Source organism: Beta vulgaris, chromosome 2, assembly GCF_026745355.1.
Source record: "Beta vulgaris subsp. vulgaris cultivar EL10 chromosome 2, EL10.2, whole genome shotgun sequence".
NCBI classification, from domain to species: Eukaryota; Viridiplantae; Streptophyta; class Magnoliopsida; order Caryophyllales; family Amaranthaceae; genus Beta; species Beta vulgaris.
Genome location: NC_079203.1, coordinates 24,968,349 through 24,981,633, shown reverse-complemented (window position 1 = coordinate 24,981,633; position 13,285 = coordinate 24,968,349). Strand labels below are relative to the sequence as shown.

Sequence of the window (13,285 nt, the reverse complement as noted above, 5' to 3'; positions counted from 1 at the left end):
ACTCGTTAATAGTTTATAATAATTTAAAACATGGGATGAAGAGGAAAGTTAGAAGAGAGAATATATTTGGTGAGTGTATGATTAAAATTAGGATAGAGAATGTGAAAATCAAAATTATAGATAATTCATTGGAGTTGCACAACAAAGCTTCGATTATGATTTCAAGTGGACCATGTGCACTACGGACCTGTCCAAAAACGCAACTACTATTTAAAACGCAATATTTGTTTCAAGATTAAGCCAAAAAGAACATCATCTAATGGCAAAAAGCATGTGCAGTTTACAAAATTCAGTTATAAATATGATTTGAGTTATTCCTGAATTATAGACAATTCTGTAGAAGATATCACAATTTTAAGTAGTTACTATCAACACTTTGTTACTCTCACATCTCGGTGAAATCCAAAAAAAAATTTATTTTTTTTATCTTGAATATTGAAGATACTTGGGAAATTATTTAAGCTTTCAAACTCATTTTTTGTAACTTAAAAAAGGTTTTTTTTTTTGAAGAAATTTGGTTTGGAAATATATTCGTGAAGATTAAAGATGGCGAAGAAATAGAAGAACTGACAGAGAGGGAGAAGAAGGAAATAAAGAAAGAGAGGAAAGGGAAAGAGAGTGGGAAGAATATGTAGGAATATTGATGAACATATAGCGGAATTTTCATAAACAAATTTCCTAACATCTATCACAAGATCGCATGCATAACATAAAAATGAATCGCATTATAATGAAAAGAATGTACAACCTTTGTAGTGTGTTTTCCATCGGATTGCAAGTACCAGAGATCAAAGAACAACAATTGATGTCCCTCTACTTAGTCCATGAGAACCAATCGAATTCCCACGTTTGCTAGAACGGAAGAGGATGAACATATTTCACTCTCTTGCTTTTTAGGGAGGGTGGTCGGATTTTCCAAAGGGAAATATTAGGTTTTTCTCTCTCTTTTCAGTTTGAAAGTTACTGACAAAAAGAACACTCTGTTCCACTCTCCTATTATAAACTTTTATAATAATAGGAGAATAGGTTTAGAGAGAGACTAACCTAACCCCAATTTCTCCTATTGGCCGGTTCCCTTATTTCAATTAGTTACTACAATATGTGACCTTATAGGATTAGGTTAACTTAGTTGTAGGTTCAATGAATATTGTCCTACTAACCAACATTTATTCTCTAGCAAGTACATGTGATTACTAAATGAACCTAATTTATTATCTCTATAATAATTCCTTTTGTAATTAGTAATTGTCGGGAAATCTAAGGACATATTTCTTCAATCTCTCACTTGTCTGAAGGCAAGAGTGAAAGGTTAAATTCCTTAAGTCACTTAATTCTACTTTTAGAATTTAATTAGGTCAAGTATCGATGCATCAAGTATACATCCATATAATCAATTAGACATCTCCATGTTTCTAAAGCCCATGGAATTGCGCTATCAATTAATTATACACCAGTCTATTAAACAAATCACTTATGTCCAATTCAATTTAGTGATTTAGACTAGGGACTTCAAATAAACTGTGATTTTAGTTTACATTATAAGGTTCCAATATCAAAACGTTTTTTATAATCCTATTTCAAACACAAATTATTTTGACATTTTATTTAATACTAAACCAAACAATTAAATAAGAGCGAAATTTTCTTGATAAACTTTTCAAAGCGTAATAAATGTCTTTACAATTGTAAACATGAAGTAAACAACCTAAAGCCATTCTCCCATATGCTTAAGCCCCATGGACCTAGTATGACACTCATGCTTAGGCTGAGCAAGCGATTTAGTCAGAGGATTTGCTACGTTATCCTCAGTATGAACCTTGCATACTTTCAAATCCTCTCTACTAACGATTTCTCGAATGAGATGGAATTCTCTGAGCACATGTTTAATTTAGACCTATGATGCGATCTAGGTTCCTTAGACTGAGCAATGGCACTATTGTTGTCACAGTACAACTCAATGCCATTCTCAATGCTGGGAACTACACCAAGCTCACTAATGGACTTTTTTATCCAAACAACTCCTTTGCTGCATCTACTGCTAGCCTTTGTTGTAGAATCCGTGATGGTACTCTGCTTAGAGATCTTCCAGCTCACAGCTCCTCCATTGAGACAAAATATGAAACCAGATTGAGATTGGAAATCATCTTTGTCGCTCTGGAAGCTTGCATCGATGTATCCAATAACAACCAGCTCATCATCTCCACCATAAACCAAAAAATTATCCTTAGTCCTTCGCAAGTACTTAAGAATGTTTTTCGTTGCAATGCAGTGCACATCTCCTGGATTTGACTGGTATCTGCTGTATATACTCAAAGCATATGCAACATCCGATCGAGTGCATATCATGGCATACATAATGGATCCTATTGCAGAAGCATAAGGAACATTACTCATACGCTTGATCTCATAAGGACTCGAAGGACACTGAGTCTTGTCAAGTGCAATGCCATGTTGCATGGGAATTAAACCTCTTTAGGAGTTTTCCAGTTTGAACCTTGCAAGAACCTTATTAATATAAGTTTCTTGACTAAGCCTAACTAGCCTTTTCGATCTATCTCTATAGATCTTTGTTCCCAGTATATACTCTGTCTCTCTTAAGTCTTTCATAGAGAAACAATTTTTAAGCCATTCCTTGACTGAATCAAGCATGATTTTATCATTTCCTATAAGAAGTATGTCATCCACATACAAGACCAGAAAAGTAATACTACTCCCACTTAACTTTTTCTGTATACAATATTCCTCTTCATTTCTAAGAAAGCTAAATTTCTTGACTGCCTCGTCAAATATGAGGTTCCAACTCCTTGATACTTGCTTTAGTCCATAAATAGACTCTTAAGCTTGCATACCCTCCCTGGATCTTATGGATCTTCAAAACCTTGAGGTTATGTCATGTACACATCCTCTTTCAATAACCCATTCAAGAAAGCGATTTTGACATCCGTCTGCCATATTTCATAGTCATGAAAGGCAGCAATCGCAAGGATTATCCTAATGGACTTCAGCATGGTTACTGGTGAGAAGGTTTCATCATAGTCAATACCATGAATTTGCTTGAAACCTTTCGCAACCAACCTTGCTTTGAAAACACTAATATTTCCATCCTTGTCTGTTTTCAACTTGAAAATCCATTTGCATCCAATGGGTTTTACCCATCATGCAAATCAACCAAGTCCCATACTTGATTTTCAAACATGGAATCCATTTCAGATTTCATGGCTTCAATCCATCTTTCGGAGTCTTGATTATCCAAAGCATCTTTGTAGCTAGTAGTTATTCTGATTGTAAAATCGTTATTTTAGAACTTTCAGTCAAAAGAAAATCAATATATCTCTTTGACATGGTCCTACTAGACCTACTGTGGGGAACAACAGAAGAAGTTTCTACCTCACTAGGTTGAGTGACTTCGCATGGAGTATCTCCAAGTAGGATGGTAGGAGGCATTGCGTCTTTAACTCACTCATCTCAGGAGGTGCCATTCTATAAGGTGCCTTAGATATAGGTGTAATACTCCGTATTTTGAGAATTAATTCGTATTAATTAAGAAAATCTATAGAAGTTAATAAAAAGGTATTTTAATATTATTTACAGATAATAAGAATATAATAATATTAATACGAGTCGGTTGGGTTAATTTCGGATTTATAAAAGTTAAGCCGAGTTTACCCGATCTAGATTTACCACTTTTAGAAGGTTATAAAAAGGAAAAGAAGAGGAGAATAATTTTAGAAACCCTAAAATCCTCACCTTCCTCCCTCAGTCGTCATCTCCCATTTTTCTCTCTCCTCTCTCGCTGCTTTCCTCTTCTCTCGCTGCTCTCCTCTTCTCTCTCGTTGCTATCCTCTCTATCTGTCCTTCCCTGTCCTCGTCTCCCTCGCCGCGCCTTCTCAGATCCTCGTCGCGTTGTGCGACGAGTAGCGCTGCAGCGTGTGCGAGCGAGAGTTGGGCGTGGGTCTCGAGTCAGTGCGCGAGGGTGTAGTGCGAGTGTTGTGCGAGTGAGTGCAGTCGAGGGTGCGAACGAGCAAGCTGTGCGAAGTGGGGTTTGTGCGACGAGAGGGTTGCGGTTGCGAGAGGTTTGGTGCGACGAGGGTGGTGCGATCTGTGCGAGGGTGTTCGAGTGCTGCGTGACGAACTCGACCAAGTGTGCGCAGGTGTGTGTGCGAGGTGCAGTGCGAGCCAGGCGGGGCTGTGCGACGAAGTTGTGTGCCGTTGCCGGAAATCGGTCGTCGGAACTTAATTTCCGGCGAGCTTAACGGTATAAAACATTTTATATATTGAATATTATTATAATAAGTTTAATTATAAATTATGTTTTCATAATTATGTTAAATTATAATTCAAGTTAATGAGTTTATTTTACTGATCTGAGTATAATTGCGGATCTGACTTTCGGACATAATACTGGATTGGACCTAAGAGTGTTGGACATAAGATTTTGGACATAAAACATGGTTGGACTTATTATTTAACTGGTTTGGTAAAGATAGTGGACTAATGACACTAAGTAATATTAATATGTTCACTAGATTTGACTCATAAAAGACGTTAAACTCTTTATAATAAGAAAAGTAACGAAAATTCTTAAACAAGGGGTTTATTTATCGTTTACGTCGAATTATTAAACCGTATAGTCTTAGTTACGTAGTAGTTGTAAATATTACCAACGACGTAGCACTAAAGCTTTTATTTAACGGTTTAGGTCCCAATTTCATAAGCGGAACGTTCGATTAAGACAGCGAAAATTCTCCGTTACAAGGTACGTACGCGTACCAGTTTAATCCCAAGTATTAGTATCATGATTAGGTTGCAATCTATGTTATTGGAACCTAGAAGCATGATAGGGAATGTTTGATTGATTGAGATTGTCTGGTTAGACATTTGTAATTGAAATTGATATGTTGCATGGGAATGCGTAATTCTATCGTAGTATTTCAAAGAGCATTTTTAATCTATCCATAGTGTAACAAGGTTGTTACAAGAGATACGATTTGAGCATTTTAATGAAGAGAACAGGTAATTGATTCTATGTATCCATAGTGTAACAAGCGTGTTACAAGAGATACGATATGTGGTTATGAAATGAATGGTTAATATTAAAATGAATTATGGCAATATCTTGTAGCTGGACTCCCTACAAGTGATGACAATGGGGGGAGTGTGGGACTTGTCCTACGCTCCTACGCAGGCCTACTGTGACGACAGTAGTGTCCTTATATTTTTGACACTCAAGTAGGCGGAAGGTTCCGTTCGATCTTGGGGGTATGCATACTAAGGTGATGGGTGTGAGACGGCTCGAAACCGTATTTGCATTTCATCTAACAGACCTAGTGTCTGTTAAGGATTCAGTAGCCCGTATGATTCTAGTAAGATGACGGTGCCCGTTCGATGCCAATTAAAGATTAAAGATTAAAGGTTAAAGGATGTAACATAGTGTAGCATCATGCTTAAGATTGTTCATGTGTGCATCATTTATGTTTACATGTATTCAATGGTTCATTACGTACTCAGCATGCTGATTGTGTGTTATTATGTGTTTGATGAACTGCGATGAACCATTGATGCTACAATGGGGAGCAGACTAGGTGTGCTGGTGCTGCTGCATAATCTCGAGCATACGGGGACTAGGCTTGGGTATTTACATTTAAAGCATTTTGAAATAAGTATTATTGGTTTTTCTAAGACTTATATATGGTTTGTGGTTTGAATGAAAGGGGTCATTGATGATTCCCGAGTTGTATTTATATTTTAATTCCGCTGCATTTTAGTTTTCAAGTTAATGTTTTAAGTTATCGTTAACCTTATTATGCCTTGCGTTCCATCGCGGCGGTAACGCCCCCGAGGTCGACGCGACGCAGCAGTGGTAGGCGCGCGTGGATTTTGGGGGTGTTACAAAACTGGTATCAGAGCCGAAGGCTCTGAATTTCAAAGACGTTTTAAAAACGATTTCAAAATGGGTAGTATGGGATAGGAGCATATAGAACATATTATGTTATGTGCATTAAGTCATAGGAATGATTGCAAATGTGATTTCGTTCGTGTCTTGAACTCGAATGTGTTGTTTGATTGTTCAATTGAAGTTGCGAACGATTCTTGCAATATTCAAATATGAATAGGTAAAGAGGATGTACAAGGATGTTTCAAAAATGGTGTTGAACTAAAACCTTATTTTTGCGACAAAACTATTTACTTGATTGAAACGATCGTTTTATCTCTTAAATACATATATATACATATATATGATATATGTTCGAAAACCTTTAAGGATACTTTATGATATTCCTTGTTATGGTTGTGACGTCTCATGTGAGATGTTTGTGTTGCAAGTCAATAAAGACTTAATATTTGTTCGTGACAATTGCTTGCTATATGTGCAATGTGTATTGTTATAGAAAGGACAGGATGATGTGTGTCACTGAGATAGCTATTATGTTATTTTCAGCGTAGAATGGTTCGGGAGGGAGGCACGCCTGAAACCTCTCTGAATATCGAGCAATCGATACGTGACTTGGTGCAAATCACTGCCAACCTAGCCCAAGGTCACAATCGTGAAGGGGATTTATCTGAAAAGGTTGCCCGTAGGAACCCACCAATACTGAATGGGAAAGGGGGACCTGAAGAATTAGAGAACTGGGTTGGGGAATTCGATAAACTTTTCTTCACCCTCCTGCCCTGATGAGAAAACTGTGCCCTTAGCGAGCTACTACCTTCAGGGAGATGCTCATTTCTGGTGGACCCAAGCTAAGAGCAACCTCCTGAGTCAGCCTGGTTTTGGGTGGGAAACTTTCAAAAAGGCCTTAAGGGACAAGTATTACCCTCCATACCTTAAGAAGCAGAAAGCCCAAGAATTTATGATGTTGGAACAAGGGACTCTGTCTGTTGAGGAGTACTACCGGAAATTCATCGAGCTGATGAGATTTGCCCCGGAAATAGCACCTACTGAGGAATCTAAAGCCTCACGTTTCGAACTAGGACTTACCCTTGACCTGCAAGGAAGACTAGGGGGAGATACATTCACCTCTTTAGATCATGTGTTTGGCAAAGCTGCTCATCTTTATGCCATCAGGAAGAGAGAGGAAGGGGTAAGCAGGTGAGAAACGAAAGATAATCCAAACACTGAGGTCCAGAAGTTTGAGAAGAAGCATAATGGGAACCAAAACCATCAAGACCCTCAAAGGAATTTCGGTAAGGGACCCAATAACAACAACTAATCCCAACAACAATAACCGCAATAACAACACCAATAACCGCAGATCTGAGCGTGTGTATAGGTGTAGAAGTGCCCTAACAACCATCCTGGTAGAGACTGTGAGGGTAACAAGGTGGAATGTCGAGAATGCGGGAAATTGGGACATAGGGATATGAGTGCTACTCGAAGAACAAACTGATCAACCCAATGGCCAAAAGAAGGGAATTATGGGGACAAGCCCGAAATGGAAATGGAAAGGAATGGGAATGGAATTGGGGAAGTGCTTACAATGGGAATTCTAACTACTCCAAGCCTTCAACCAACACCAATAATCAGACATCTAATGGGAACAATGCAACCAATTCCCAAGATAAGGGCAAGGGGAAGCTGTATATGATGTCGACTAGAGAACAAGAGGCTCGAAGGGTGTTGTCTCGGGTACATTTTCTATCAACTCCACTCCTGTTAAAGTATTGTTTGATTCTGGAGCATCATTGTCATTTATTGCCCATTCAACTGTTAGGACTTTAACATTGATCGAGTCTGAGTCGATTTCTATGCCTATAGTCATTCCGTCTGGGAGACTGTTAATTGCTCTAAAAGATTTCTAAAAGTGCCACTGAAAATAGGAGAGAGTTTCTTTCCTTCTGACCTGATAGAGTTTAACTTATCAAACCTAGACATTATTTTGGGGATGGATTGGCTTGGAAAGTACATGGCTAAGATAGACTGCGATGCGCAGAAAGTGGAACTGAGAGATCCTTCGGGAAAAAGAGTGTCATATAGGAGAATACCTCGAGAACCGGAATTAAGGTGATCAATGCCTTACAACTTAAGAACTATGTAGACAAGGGATGGCCTCTATTTATGTGTTCGGTGAGAAGAATTGAGGATGATCCGTTAAGACCTGAGGATGTGCCAGTAGTCCGAGAGTTCAGGATGTTTTTCCTGAAGATATACCTGGTATGCCACCAAGGAGAGATGTAGAGTTCACCGTTGACCTAGTACCTGGGACTGGACCAATTTCGAAAGCCCCATATCGAATGGCTCCAGCAGAAATGAAGAGTTGAAAAACCAGTTGGAGGAACTACTTGACAAAGGGTATATTAGACCTAGCATGTCACCATGGGGAGCACCTGTCTTATTTGTGAAAAAGAAGGATGGTAGTTTGAGGTTGTGTATAGACTATCGGGAGTTGAACAATGTCACTGTGAAAAACAAGTACCCATTGCCTAGGATTGATGACTTGTTCGACCAACTTCAGGGTGCGGGATGTTCTCCAAAATAGATTAAGGTCAGGTTACCATCAATTGAGGATTGTTGATCATGATATACCTAAGACTGCTTTCAGGACTAGATATGGCCACTATGAGTTTACGGTAATGCCTTTTGGGTTATCTAATGCACCTGCAGTTTTCATGGATCTTATGAATAGGATCTTTCGACCCTACCTCGACAAATTTGTCGTTGTGTTCATAGACGATATACTGATCTATTCTAGGAGCAAGGAGGACATGAGGGTCATTTGAGAGTCATTTTGCAGACACTTAGGGACAACCAACTATATGCGAAGTTTTCGAATGTGAATTTTGGTTGGAAAGAGTGTCATTTTTGGGTCACTTTGTCTCCAAGGAGGGTGTGTCAGTCGATCCTGCAAAGATCAAAGCCGTGAGTGAATGGCCTACTCCAAAGAATGTCACAGACATAAGAAGTTTCTTGGGTTTAGCCGGTTACTATAGGAGATTTGTGAAAGACTTCTCCAAAATAGCAAAGCCCATGACCCGTTTGATGAAGAAGGATTGTAGGTTTAACTGGAATGAGGACAGTGAGAAAGCCTTTCAAACGCTCAAAGAAAGGTTAACATCAGCCCCTGTCCTAACCTTGCCTAATGGGAATGAGGGATATGATGTTATAGGATGCGTCCAAGAATGGGTTGGGTTGTGTTCTTATGCAAAATGGGAAGGTCATAGCTTATGCGTCTCGGCAGTTGAAGCCATATGAAGTCAATTACCCAACACACGACTTAGAATTGGCCGCAATAGTGTTTGCCCTAAAAATCTGGAGACACTACCTTTACGGGTGACTTGTCGAATCTTCACTGATCACAAAAGCCTCAAATACATCTTCACCCAGAAAGACCTTAACATGAGACAGCGCAGATGGTTAGAGCTCATCAAGGACTATGACTTAGACATCCAGTACCATGAGGGTAAAGCCAACGTCGTTGCTGATGCGTTAAGTCGCAAGTCTAGCCATAGCCTGAATACATTAGTCGTTGCCGACAAACTTTGTGAGGAGTTTTCTAGACTCCAGATAGAAGTTGTTCATGAAGGGGAGGTAGAAAGATTGCTGAGTGCCTTAACCATCGAGCCCAACTTTCTAGACGAAATAAGAGAGAGTCAACCTGGGGATGTGAAGCTTGAGCGAGTCAAAGCAAAGCTTAAGGAGGGAAAAGCAGAAGGGTTTGCGATCCATGAGGATGGAAGCATAAGATATAAGGGTAGGTGGTGTGTGCCACAAAATGTGAAGAATTGAAACAAAAGATAATGGGTGAGGGTCATAACACGACTTATTCCGTCCACCCAGGGGGAGTAAGTTATATAAGGACCTCAAGAAGATGTTTTGGTGGCCTGGGATGAAAAGAGCAGTAGCTGAATTTGTTTCAAAATGTCTAACGTGCCAGAAAGTCAAAAGTGAACACAAGAGACCTCAAGGAAAGATTCAACCTTTAGACATTCCGACATGGAAATGGGACTCTATCCATGGATTTGTTGTAGCCTTACCTAGGAGTCGGGGAGGCAATAATACCATATGGGTGATAGTGGATAGACTAACCAAAACAGCAAGGTTCATACCTATGAAAGATACGTGGAGTATGGAAGCCTTAGCCAAGGCCTATGTGAAAAATGTCATTCGATTGCATGGAGTACCCACGAGTATAGTATCAGATAGAGATTCGCGATTCCTTTCGAATTTCTGGAAAAAGGTTCAGGAAGCTTTTGGTAGTGAGCTATTGATGAGTACAGCTTTTCACCCAGCTACAGACGGTCAAACCGAAAGAACTATTCAGACCTTAGAGGACATGTTGAGAGCTGTGCCTTAGAATACCAAGGATCATGGGAAGACCATTTGGACCTCATAGAATTCTCATACAACAACAGCTACCATGCTAGTATTAAGATGGCACCATTTGAAGCACTATATGGGAGAAAGTGTCGTAGCCCTTTTGTTGGAACGACATTAGTGAGACTGTGGTGTTAGGACCTGAGATGATTCAGGAGACAGTGGATCAGGTGCGATTCATTCAAGAAAAGATTAAGGCTGCACAGGACAGGCAGAAATCCTATGCGGATCAGAAGCGAAGGGATGAGAATTACGAAGTCGGGGAAAAAGTATTGCTTAAGGTGTCTCCAATGAAAGGAGTGATGCGATTCGGGAAAAAGGGGAAGTTAAGCCCTAAATTCATAGGACCATATGAGATTCTGGCGAGAGTAGGCAAAGTCGCTTATCGCCTAGATTTGCCCAATAACTTAGAAAGGGTCCATAATGTGTTTCACGTATCCCAACTCCGGAGATACGTACCGGATGAGTCACATGTACTTGAACCGAAAATGTCGAAATAGACGAACCTTATCCTATGAGGAGAAACCTGTCCAAATCTAGACCGCAAAGTGCGTAGTACGAGGAATAAGGACATCAGAATTGTCAAAGTGTTGTGGAGAAATCAAAATACTGAAGAAGCCACCTGGGAAGCCGAAGATGCAATGCGTCTGAAGTACCCTGAGCTTTTTCAAGAGGTACGTGAGTTACGGGGACGTAACTTTTCTTTTAAGGGGGGAAGAATGCGATAGAATTTCGCGCTTTCACCCTAAAGTATGTTAATTATTATAGTCATTTGTAGTTATTGCTGATCTGTTGTGCGAACGTTAGAAAACGCTTATGAAATTTTGGGACTTAGAAGTGCAAAAGATCGTCGTTAAGACTGGCTACCTCCAAGTTTCGGGACGAAACTTCTTTTAAGGGGGAAAGCCTGTAATACTCCGTATTTTGAGAATTAATTCGTAATAATTAAGAAAATTAAGAAGTTAATAAAAAGGTATTTTAATATTATTTACAGAATAATAAGAATATAATAATAATAATAATATGAGTCGGTTGTGTTAATTTTGGATTTATAAAAGTTAAGCCGAGTTTACTCGATCTAGAGTTACCACTTTTAGAAGGTTATAAAAGGAAAAGAAGAGGAGAATAATTTAGAAACCCTAAAATCCTCACCTTCCTCCCTCAGCCGTCATCTCCCATTTTTCTCTCTCCTCTTTGCTGCTTTCCTCTTCTCTCGCTGCTCTCCTCTTCTCTCTCGTTGCTATCCTCTCTATCTGTCCTTCCCTGTCCTCGTCTCCCTCGCCGCGCCTTCTCGGATCCTCGTCGCGTTGTGCGACGAGTAGCGCTGCAGCGTGTGCGAGCGAGAGTTGGGCGTGGGTCTCGAGTCAGTGCGCGAGGGTGTAGTGCGAGTGTTGTGCGAGTGAGTGCAGTCGAGGGTGCGAACGAGCAAGCTGTGCGAAGTGGGGTTGTGTGCGACGAGAGGGTTGCGGTTGCGAGAGATTTGGTGCGACGAGGGTGGTGCGATCTGTGCGAGGGTGTTCGAGTGCTGCGTGACGAACTCGACCAAGTGTGCGCAGGTGTGTGTGCGAGGTGCGGTGCGAGCCAGGCGGGGCTGTACGACGAAGTTGTGTGCCGTTGCCGGAAATCGGTCGTCGGAACTTAATTTCCGGCGAGCTTAACGGTATAAAACATTTTATATATTGAATATTATTATAAGTTTAATTATAAATTATGTTTTCATAATTATGTTAAATTATAATTCAAGTTAATGAGTTTATTTTACTGATCTGAGTATAATTGCGGATCTGACATTCGGACATAATACTGGATTGGACCTAAGAGTGTTGGACATAAGATTTTGGACATAAAACATGGTTGGACTTATTATTTAACTGGTTTGGTAAAGATAGTGGACTAATGACACTAACTAATATTAATATGTTCACTAGATTTGACTCATAAAAGACGTTAAACTCTTTATAATAAGAAAAGTAACGAAAATTCTTAAACAAGGGGTTTATTTATCGTTTACGTCGAATTATTAAACCGTATAGTCTTAGTTACGTAGTAGTTGTTAATATTACCAACGACGTAGCACTAAAGCTTTTATTTAACGGTTTAGGTCCCAATTTCATAAGCGGAACGTTCGATTAAGACAGCGAAAATTCTCCGTTACAAGGTACGTACGCGTACCAGTTTAATCCCAAGTATTAGTATCATGATTAGGTTGCAATCTATGTTATTGGAACCTAGAAGCATGATAGGGAATGTTTGATTGATTGAGATTGTCTGGTTAGACATTTGTAATTGAAATTGATATGTTGCATGGGAATGCGTAATTCTATCGTAGTATTTCAAAGAGCATTTTTAATCTATCCATAGTGTAACAAGGTTGTTACAAGAGATATGATTTGAGCATAAGAGGACAGGTAAATGATTCTATGTATCCATAGTGTAACAAGGTTGTTACAAGAGATACGATTTGAGCATTTTAATGAAGAGAACAGGTAATTGATTCTATGTATCCATAGTGTAACAAGAGTGTTACAAGAGATACGATATGTGGTTATGAAATGAATGGTTAATATTAAATGAATTATGGCAATATCTTGTAGCTGGACTCCCTACAAGTGATGGACAATGGGGGGAGTGTGGGACTTGTCCTACGCTCCGACGCAGGCCTACTGTGACGACAGTAGTGTCCTTATATTTTTGACACTCAAGTAGGCGGAAGGTTCCGTTCGATCTTGGGGGTATGCATACTAAGGTGATGGGTGTGAGACGGCTCGAAACCGTATTTGCATTTCATCTAACAGACCTAGTGTCTGTTAAGGATTCTGTAGCCCGTATGATTCTAGTAAGATGACGGTGCCCGTTCGATGCCAATTAAAGATTAAAGATTAAAGGTTAAAGGATGTAACATAGTGTAGCATCATGCTTAAGATTGTTCATGTGTGCATCATTTATGTTTACATGTATTCAATGGTTCATTACGTA

The 13,285-nt window shown here is 39.6% G+C and overlaps 1 long non-coding RNA gene across 1 annotated transcript; it reads left to right on the top strand.

Moving 5' to 3' along the window:
- Window positions 1-4,568: 4,568 nt before the first annotated feature.
- LOC130590592 (uncharacterized) lies at window positions 4,569-5,940 on the top strand. Its single transcript, XR_008968440.1, has 2 exons — window positions 4,569-4,756; window positions 5,578-5,940. It is a non-coding gene; the product is annotated as an uncharacterized LOC130590592 (long non-coding RNA).
- Window positions 5,941-13,285: the final 7,345 nt, after the last annotated feature.